Below are 9,399 nucleotides of genomic sequence, written 5' to 3' on the forward strand. Positions count from 1 at the left end.
AAGAGCAGTGTGTTGTCACTAGCCCTAAGGAGAGCCAAAATTAACAAACAGCTCCAATTGCCTTGAACATCAGAGAAAAGGAATGTAATTACATGACATACCAGTTAATTCAACATACCTATCTGCTCTCAGAAAGCCATATTGATAGAATAATTTTCCAGTATGAAAGGCCCAAAAGCATAAACAGAGCATTTTCATTTCCATAAAGGAAATTCCATGAGTTCATTTCCACATGACCTTCCTCTACTGTCACTGTTTTCCTACAAAATGACTTTGTGCCTTCTGGCACTAGCATTCGGAAAGTAGTGTGTTTCCTATTGCCAGTAAAAATCAAATAGAGTAGGTCAGTGAGTGAGCAAAGCAGCGTAAAGACTCTCACACAAACAAAACCAAAATGGAGGGCTGCAGATGACGAATGATTATAACCAAATGTACCCGTTGGTAGAAAGCCTAATAAAACTTGCTCAGTGTGATAACAAGATGAGTTATTACACAAAATGCAAAGAAAATTAAAGCAATTAAAGAAAACAAGAACTAGGGTCATTTGGCAAATTGTAATGTGACTTGTCATTCATCTATGCCCTTGACTGAAACGTACTAAGTCAGTCAATTTTCTGAAGGAACCAATGATTTAGTGTCCTCAGACCTTAGTTGTCTGGCTTTCTAAGAGCTAATTCAGGAGTTAAAACTTTTCTGTGCCATATACCCCTGTGACAGTCGGATGAAATATGTGGACTGCTCAGACTAGCATTCATAAATGAATAAAATAGAATGGACTGACAAAGCCAGTGAAATTGAACTGCAATTAAAAAGTAGTTGAAACCTTTCAATATATAAAAATGTTAAGAGAAAGCTTTGTGACCTATGAATATGTAACTTCTTTATTATGATGATAAATAACAAAATTGGTAGTAGAGCTAGTAACTATATTAACAATATTTAAAGATAACTGTAACATGTGAGGAAATACAAAAGTCTCAGTGATGACTGTTATAACAGTCACAGGTATGCACTATCATAGTACAGTACTTCCTGGCTCCATGGTGTGGAGCCTGGATTCATAGTTGAAAGCCATTCTCAGTTTGAGCTTAATTAATGAATTTGCCCTCCCCATCTAAAGGCACAAACACCATGCTAAGAACTCCTGGTTGTCCCTTTTGTAAAAATCACAAGTATCATTAGTGTTCTGTGAGTGTGCTAACTAAATGAACACAAACTTTCACCTTCTAGAATTACTAAGACTTCACTGAGTTTTCAGAGAGCACAGAGGCAGAGGGAAGATGAAGCTTAGTCTGTGGAGGTGGAGACCAAAATACTCTGAGAAGTAACATCTAAGAAATTTGCTTCTTCAGAAGGACCCTGAAGAAAGATGAATGTAGTGGAGTTCCTTCATTTATCCCAGCACAGCAAGATTTTCTTGGTGTCCTAAAAATCCATAACATACAATGGCAACCTTAAGTATCTAAGATCGTGTAGCCAAGTATGTCTTCTCTCTACAATAGTTTGATTAAAACTTCTCTAGAAAGCTACAGATTCTACAAAAGAAAGATTTTTTTGTATCACCCAAATCCTGCAGTAATCATTGTTCATTAAAATTTTTTTATTAATAAATATATGAGAACAATGGAATCTTTATAAGAGCATATATAAAACACACATGAAATACTTCAAAAGCAAAACCACAGGGTCTGGGGGTATGGCTCAGTGGTAGAATACCTTGCCTAGCACATAGCACAAACCCTGGGTTTGATCCCCAGCACCAAAGAAAGTTAACAAAAGAAAGGAAGAAAGAAACCCACAGAACTACAGATTTCTTTTTATTTAGTTGGTTGGTTGATTACTGTTGATATTGGCTGGTTTGTACTATAAAGGCCTGGAGAAATCCCCTTCCCTTAGCCAAAGTGGACATGGATGATATAAGAGACAGGAAACAACCATAAAGGAAGCAGTAGTTAGTAATAGGAGAATCTTCATGGTATCACTAGAGTCAGAATTTATTAGTTTCCCACCTAAAGCCAAGTACATTCATTTCCTAGAGCTATTGTAACAAATTTCCACAAAATAGGAGACTTGAAACAATAAAAATTTATTTTTTCCCAGTTCTAGAAGCCAGAAGTCAAAAATCAAGATGCAGGCAGGGCTGGTTCTCTCTGGTTCTTTGCCTCCTTCCTACCTCCGGTGGCTACAGCAACCCTTGGCAATTTTTGTCTAAGGCTATGTAACTCCAGTCTCTGACTCTGTCTTCATATGGTCTTCTATCTGTCTCTGTTTCTCTAATTTTCCTCTCCTTTATCTTAATTAGATTTAGGATCATTCTAAATCCACAACAATCTCATCACTAGATACTTAACTACTTACCAAATAAGGTCACATTCACAGGTACCAGAGATTAGAACCAGGGCATATCTTCTTAAGGGACACAATTCAACCATCAAATAGTCCTAAAATTACGCATACTCTAGCTACACAACTTAATAAAAAGATGATTTAAGCATATAGTACAAAACATACCATACAATACAAAGCATACAGCATTTTTTCTTACAAATTTTATTAGTAGATGATTTTGTGTCTTTTTTATTAAAAAAAGACATTTTATTTTATAAAATGCATTACTGGTATTTGCAGAGCTGTACAAGAAACCAGTAATATATGTAGCTACACAATACAGATAGAGTTGATGCAGTCTGTGGATAGACAAAACATGAAAGTATTTTAGAGCCTTAACTTGGAGAAATTACAGACCCAAATAAGGAATTCCCAGCAATCATCTCTGAAATAAGGTGTGCCCAGACCAGCATTGGTGGATGTAGGCCAGTGTGGGAGTGAAAGCAGGATAATGTCCCCTTAGTCATCACTGCCTGAGGGTGTTCCCAATTCTCTAGTGAAATAAGCTAAGTATCACCCAACCCACATTGAACTATGCCTGAATTAAGATGTATTGTCTATATTTGTGTTTAAACTAACTTTGTACATTTTAAATAACTTCTTGTTCTAGTAGTATGTAGTCAATTCTTCTAAACAAATACTTTTGTATTTACAACGTCCTAAGATAATTATAGAAAAGATTCTTAATGTAGTACAAAAAGAAAACGGGGTACATCTTTTCGTTTCTATGTAGCTGTGTAGACCAACTCATTCAAAAGGAGGAAACTACATGATGCCCAAATATAGATATTCATTTTTGTCTTCAACACCTTTGATAAGTACTAAAAATTTTAAAGCGAGGTACCAAGGTATGGTGATTTGACCTTCACATATCCAACTTCATAAATATTTTCCACATCTTCAAAATAGAAATCATATTGTCATTTAAAAATTACAAGTATGCATGCAAAGGCATAAATGCTTTATGAAAATATTTGTTCATTGTATTTAATGATATATATGTAATCCATTCCTTCTTATAGTTATCTTAAAAATCTTAAAACTTTCTAAGAAGAATCTTGTTTTGTCCTTCTTTAGTGCCTCCCACAATGCCTAGCACAGTTCCTGGTGTACAGTGAATCCACAGTCAATGGTAGACATCAGATTTTCTAATACTTTTAACCAGTTACTGTTTCATATTCTCCATTTACATGTGTGATGATGCTGAAGGATGTAAAATAAATATCTCTCAGTATTTTTCCCTTTGAAATTGAAACCTGAGATTAGGAAGCACCTTATTGTACTGATACACGCTATGTCTCAGTTTCCCTATTTATAAAATGGAAGTTATAATCATTCCTGCATCTTAGGGTTCTTGTCTAAATAAGTTAATATTGGAAAAGTGTTCAGGAGAGGTCTATGTAAATACCTTTATTAGTAATGGTGCTGGCATTATTATTACAAGAGAGTCTCAGAAGATGCCTACAGTAGGAACCTATAAACTTGACTGTATCAGTGTCCTCAGATATCCTTTATTTGGATTTCTTCCCCTAAAATAAATGAGGTTTTATTTTCCAAAGAGAAAAAGGGGGCACCAGGGCCAACTGGTGTGAACTCCCACTGATAATAATAATAATCGTTTATTTCTAACAAGTGGATTTTGGCAAGCTTTGATGATCTTCTCTATTTAAATTTCAATCAAAATATTTCTCTTGCATATGAATGATCTTCTTGGAAAAGAGCCATTAAGTTATAAAGGGCCCTGGATTTAAGTTCAGTGTTAAAAGAGTTCTTATTTAAGGTTTTAATTAATTCACATATAAATGACATGAAACATTACAACCTACCTCCCTACTACCTCCAAATAATCTTTCCCTCATGGCCTTATTCATGTATAAAATCTATCAGTGTTTTACAAAAGGCAAGGAGTCACAAATTAAGACTATTTCCAAATACCCACCAGCCCACCCAAAGCAGATATCTGAAGGCTACTGGTAGAGTAAGATGTTTATTTTGTTTTATCCACTTCCTTTTCTTAATGATAATTTTTTTTTTTTTTTACTTATACCAATTAAGAGGACAGGTTTACCTCCTTTTTCCTATAGTCATTATACAAAAAAAGTATTTTTGAACTGCTATGCAGTTCTATAACATAAGGAGGAAATCATCCACTCCTTCTATATAATGAATTATGCTGGACATCTTTCCACAGTCTGTTTACAGCTGCTGACTCTGGGGACTTAGGAAGCAATATCTCACTACAGAAACGCTTTCAGAATAAAGGCCCAAGAACTCTATTATATTTTCACAAAATGCTATTGCAGGCATAGGAGATATGGAGTTAGGAAAGAAGTAATTAAATGAAAAGGTTATAGATGAAAAAAGAGCCTGAAAAAAAAAAAAAAAAAAAAAGCAAAAACCTGGGAATAGCAAGAGATAAAGTAGCCAGAGGCATTTGGCCTTTTCTGAACAATTTTAGCATCAGAATGTTTGGCAATCAGGACAGGTAGTTACCTGAACATTCTACTTTAGCAGGTGAAGCACGGCTCTAACCTCTCTATTTTTTACCTGAATCACTTCAAAGATCTTAATTTTCTACATATTTTCTTATAGTCTCTTATCAGTTCATCATCTCCCCTTCAAACCATTCACTGTCATTCATTCAACAATAGTTATAGAGCCCCTATATGTGTCAGTCACCATTGTAAGTGATATATCCAGGAGGGTACAAATTACATATACAAAAATATCTGTCCTCATGCCTATGAGTTCCAGGAGAAAGATAAGTAATAAACATGATAGATAAATTACACTGTGTTAGAAGAGAATCGAGTGCTGCAGACATAAAGAACAGCAGAGTAACAGGGACCAAGTAAAGAGGGCTGGGGTGGGGATAATTTTAAATAGGACTGCATTGACCATTTGATATGAATGATCTCCAATACATATGATTGTTTTTGTCAGCTTTTTTGATGTGTGACTAAAAGACCAGACAAGAACAATTTTAGAGGAGAAAAAGGTTATTTGAGGGCTCACAGTTTCAGAGGTCTCAGACCATAGGTGGCCAGCTCCATTACTCTGGACTCTAGGTAAGGCAGAAGAGTGTGGTGGAGGGAAACAGCCCACTTGATGTCAGGAAGCAGAGACTCCACTCGCCAGATATAAAATATATACTGGAAAGGCAAGACAATGATCCACCTCCTCCAGCCACACCCTATCTGCCTTCAGTTGCAGCTCAGTTAATCCCATCAGGGGATTAATTCACTAATTGGGTTAAGACTTTCATAACCCGATCATTTCTCCTCTAAACCTTCTTGCATTGTCTCACACAGGAACTTCCAAACCATAACAATTGTTAAGCGGAAAAAGCAAAATGTAGAAGAATGTGGTCACTAGGCTTCCACTTGTACTTTCTAGGAATAAATATATTTGCTTTTAAATGCATTACCTGTCTATGAAAAGAGCACAATAAAACATCAACATGGTTGCCTACAGGTGGGGAACTAAATATCTAGAGGGAAAAACTTTTTAATGTACCCTTATTTTATTTTGATCTTATGCTATGAATCAATTCTTTAAATACTTGAATTAATTCTTTAAAATGAAATTTAAAAGAACCAAAACAATCTGTATTAGTAAAATCAATTGTTTGGCAAAAATCCATGAATATTAAATGCATCACCTATATTTGGAACTGCCAAATCATCCACATTTAATACTATAATGATAGCAAAAGATTTGTTTTCTTGAAACCAATCCCAAGAAAGAAAAATAATTTTCAGCAATAGTCAAAAATATGCACAACAAAGTAGTCAAATATTTTCACTACTCTTGTCCTGTATTTTCCCTCCTTTGATCTGCTTTATGCTAATTTCAATGCTAATTCCATTTGAAAGTGAACAAGACTACATGCCTCCCTTCCCCCAGGCCCCTTTAGGATGTGGAAATCTAATTTGCCTTCCATTATTGGCACTGTGCACAGATTGGCTGAACTGGGATTGTCTTTACCAATAATACTTCCAGTACTAAGAGTAACCACCACCCAACCATTGATTCATGGCTCTGCCAGTGATTTAATATATCACAGTGTGTACCAGGAGACTTGGGTAAAACTGGGAGAGCCTGTCTTCAGTTTTTGAGTCACAAAAGAAAATTCCTATTAATACTAGTTGCATTTCAAAATATTAAATGTTTTTTCACCTCTGAACACTATTTTGAACATCTTGTTCTTTGATAACATTTATAACTAAGTAATCTCCTCTGAGGTCAGTTGGTATGGCTTGGACTACCTCCAGATTTCTATCAGAGGTGGTCAGTCCTGGTCTTGCCAGTGCCAAGAAGCTTTAAAAATGAACACAGATTTAGTGACCCAGGGAGTCAAGACCCAGATAAAGAGAACTAGAATTCCCTGCCTTCCCATTTTCAGTTCCGAGAAGTAGCTGCAGCTACCCTTCACTCTAGAATTGTCAGTGACTATTTAAAATATTACTCTATTTTAAAAGTGTGATATTATATATTCACTTATCTCACACACTTAACTCTTGCACTTATACATTCTCTTGAGCTATAGTCAGGTTCTTTAGAGCATGACTTATTTTTAAATTCTTTGTTGTTATTCCTGACATCACCACCTAGCCCAGTCTACAAATTGTCAGTGTCTGGCATATTTTCCCATCAGTGCTTTTTTTGGGTACAGGTAGGTGGCAAAATGTGGTTTGGTTTTGCTTACCGGTCTGTGTTGGCGAGAATCCCAAATATTGGTTAAAACAGGGTCAATGGCCTGGATTCTTCCTTCCACCCTTTGCAATTTCAGAGAATAAGGGAATGGGGGAGAGGACTTCTATTTGCCTATTTCTCCATGAGCAGACATGAAGCAAAAAGAAAAAAAGAAGTTTGCTGAGACAGGATATGAAATTTCAAATGTACTAGGAAGTAGCTGAGAATTTTCAGCTATAGTAATCAAATGTTTTCCTAAGTCCCAAATCTACTACCAGAAACCTCAGAAAGGATTTTTTTTCTCAGTTTTTTTTAAACAAATGTCATCCTTATTCTGATTGATTATTGTGAAAAATCTACCTTAGTAGCAGTTTGATTAGAGAAGCATGACCGAGCAAGTGACATTCTTCTCCTACATATTTCCATTTCACTAGTCAGGATTATATTAATTGACACCCAATCACAGAAACTAAAGAGCTCAGGGTGTAGAAACCTCTTCAGGATGGAGCTCCAACAATTTCAGAATTCTGTTTCTTCCCAACTCTAGTCTCATTTCCCCAGAAATGGTTTCTCTTTGAGGTTTACTTTCTCTGCACAGTGACCAGGTTCATATTCTAGCAGGTCAGCAAAGAATGTGCTACTTTCCAGGTTGTCCCAGGAAAGACGGGTATTGGCCCCTGTAGATCACATGCTATCACTGAGTCAGTTGCTGTGGGCATGACTCTGTGCTTTGATTGGACAAGTCTAAGTCAGGTGTCTACTGCTAGAATCCTCCGTAGTGATGTCAATTCAACCAACCTGGACCACAAGGAGGAAGATTGTGCAAGGTGTTTGTCAAAGGAAAATGAGAATATCATTAGCAGAAGAGAAATGGATGCTGCAAGGCCAGAACTACAGAGGCCAGCGAGGCACCACAGGGCCAAAGATTAAGAAGACACTCATTTATCAGGTTCAACCAAAGGCAGTTTTGAGAGTGAGCACCTCCTAGCCCATCTTCCCCTAGAAGTAGCCATAGATGCTAAGAAAGCAAAACACAAAATATACATTACATCCATATGCAAAATTATTTCCCAGAGGACCTCACTTCTCACCAGCAGGATTCCTATCTTTGGGTTAGACAAGACATCTCTAGGAGTACTTTAAATTTTAATTTCATTTTTCTTTCTTTCTTTCTCTCCTCCTCCTCCTCTTCTTCTTTTTATATATTTTTATTTTATTTTATTTTATTTTCCAAAACAGGGAGAGGACAAATCTTTATGTCAACAACAGTTTCCCCTACACATGTTAATGATAGACTATCAAGTTAGTTGCCTCCAGGCAAAACACCTTTTGAAAGCTGGATCCCACAACAATGTGGAATTCTTTGCTGGTGTGCAACATCTGGGAAGGTTTATCTAGAGTTCTGATGATAATGCTACAGAAAGAAGGATGAATCCTGCCAACAGCAAATCCTCAGGTATTCAGGTTACTGGCATCTTTTGGAGGCTTAATTTTCCCCTACAACAAGGTTTAAGGAAAAACTAGGAGAGTTATGAATTGTGTGTCCCTCCTAGGCCTAAGGGTAAAAATCAATCTTTAAACCACAAGGAAAATAAGCCAAGTGCCTCTTACGTTTAACACTAATAAAGACAATTTTTTCTATCCCTCATATCCCAGTAATTCAATCATCCTTTTCTAGGTCTCTGGTTGCCTTTAGCAAAGAAAACAGCTTGCATAACTGAAATATATCTGCCTCTCGTAACAACCAAATTTAAAATTTTTCAGCCACTTAATAATGATCAATATATAAAGCAAGGATACTCTTATTAGTTGGAGACTGCATTTGGAATATGGCTGTCCATTATGTCAACCCATAGTAGATCAAGTATTATCTAGAAACCGAAGTGCCTTGCTCCATGGATTCTAGCTGTCTGCTTCTAGTGGCAGACAGGTCAAGTGCAAATCTTCACCAATAAGAGACCAGTTGACAAGAGTTTTCCATATACAAGTTATTAATAGACTGCCAAGTCAGCCCCCTCCAGGGCCAGCACATGTGAAAGCTCAACCCTTTCCACTGTAAGGAAAAGGCCTGGAAAAAGAGAGAAATGACCAAGACCCAAGGCCATACAGAGTGGAGTCCCTGAAAAGAAGAAAAAGCTTAATTTATTTTCCACCACAGCAAGGACTTAAGAAGAAACTAGAAGAGTTATAAATTGTGGGTCCCTCATAGAACTAAGGAAAAAAAGCAATCTTTAAACCACAAGATAAATAAGTCAGTGCCTCTTAGGTTTATTACTAATAAAGATAATTTATTTTTATTTATCATTCTAAGGTATA

This window comes from Sciurus vulgaris (genome assembly GCF_902686455.1).
Source record: "Sciurus vulgaris genome assembly, chromosome: 8".
In the NCBI taxonomy this organism is placed as follows: Eukaryota; Metazoa; Chordata; class Mammalia; order Rodentia; family Sciuridae; genus Sciurus; species Sciurus vulgaris.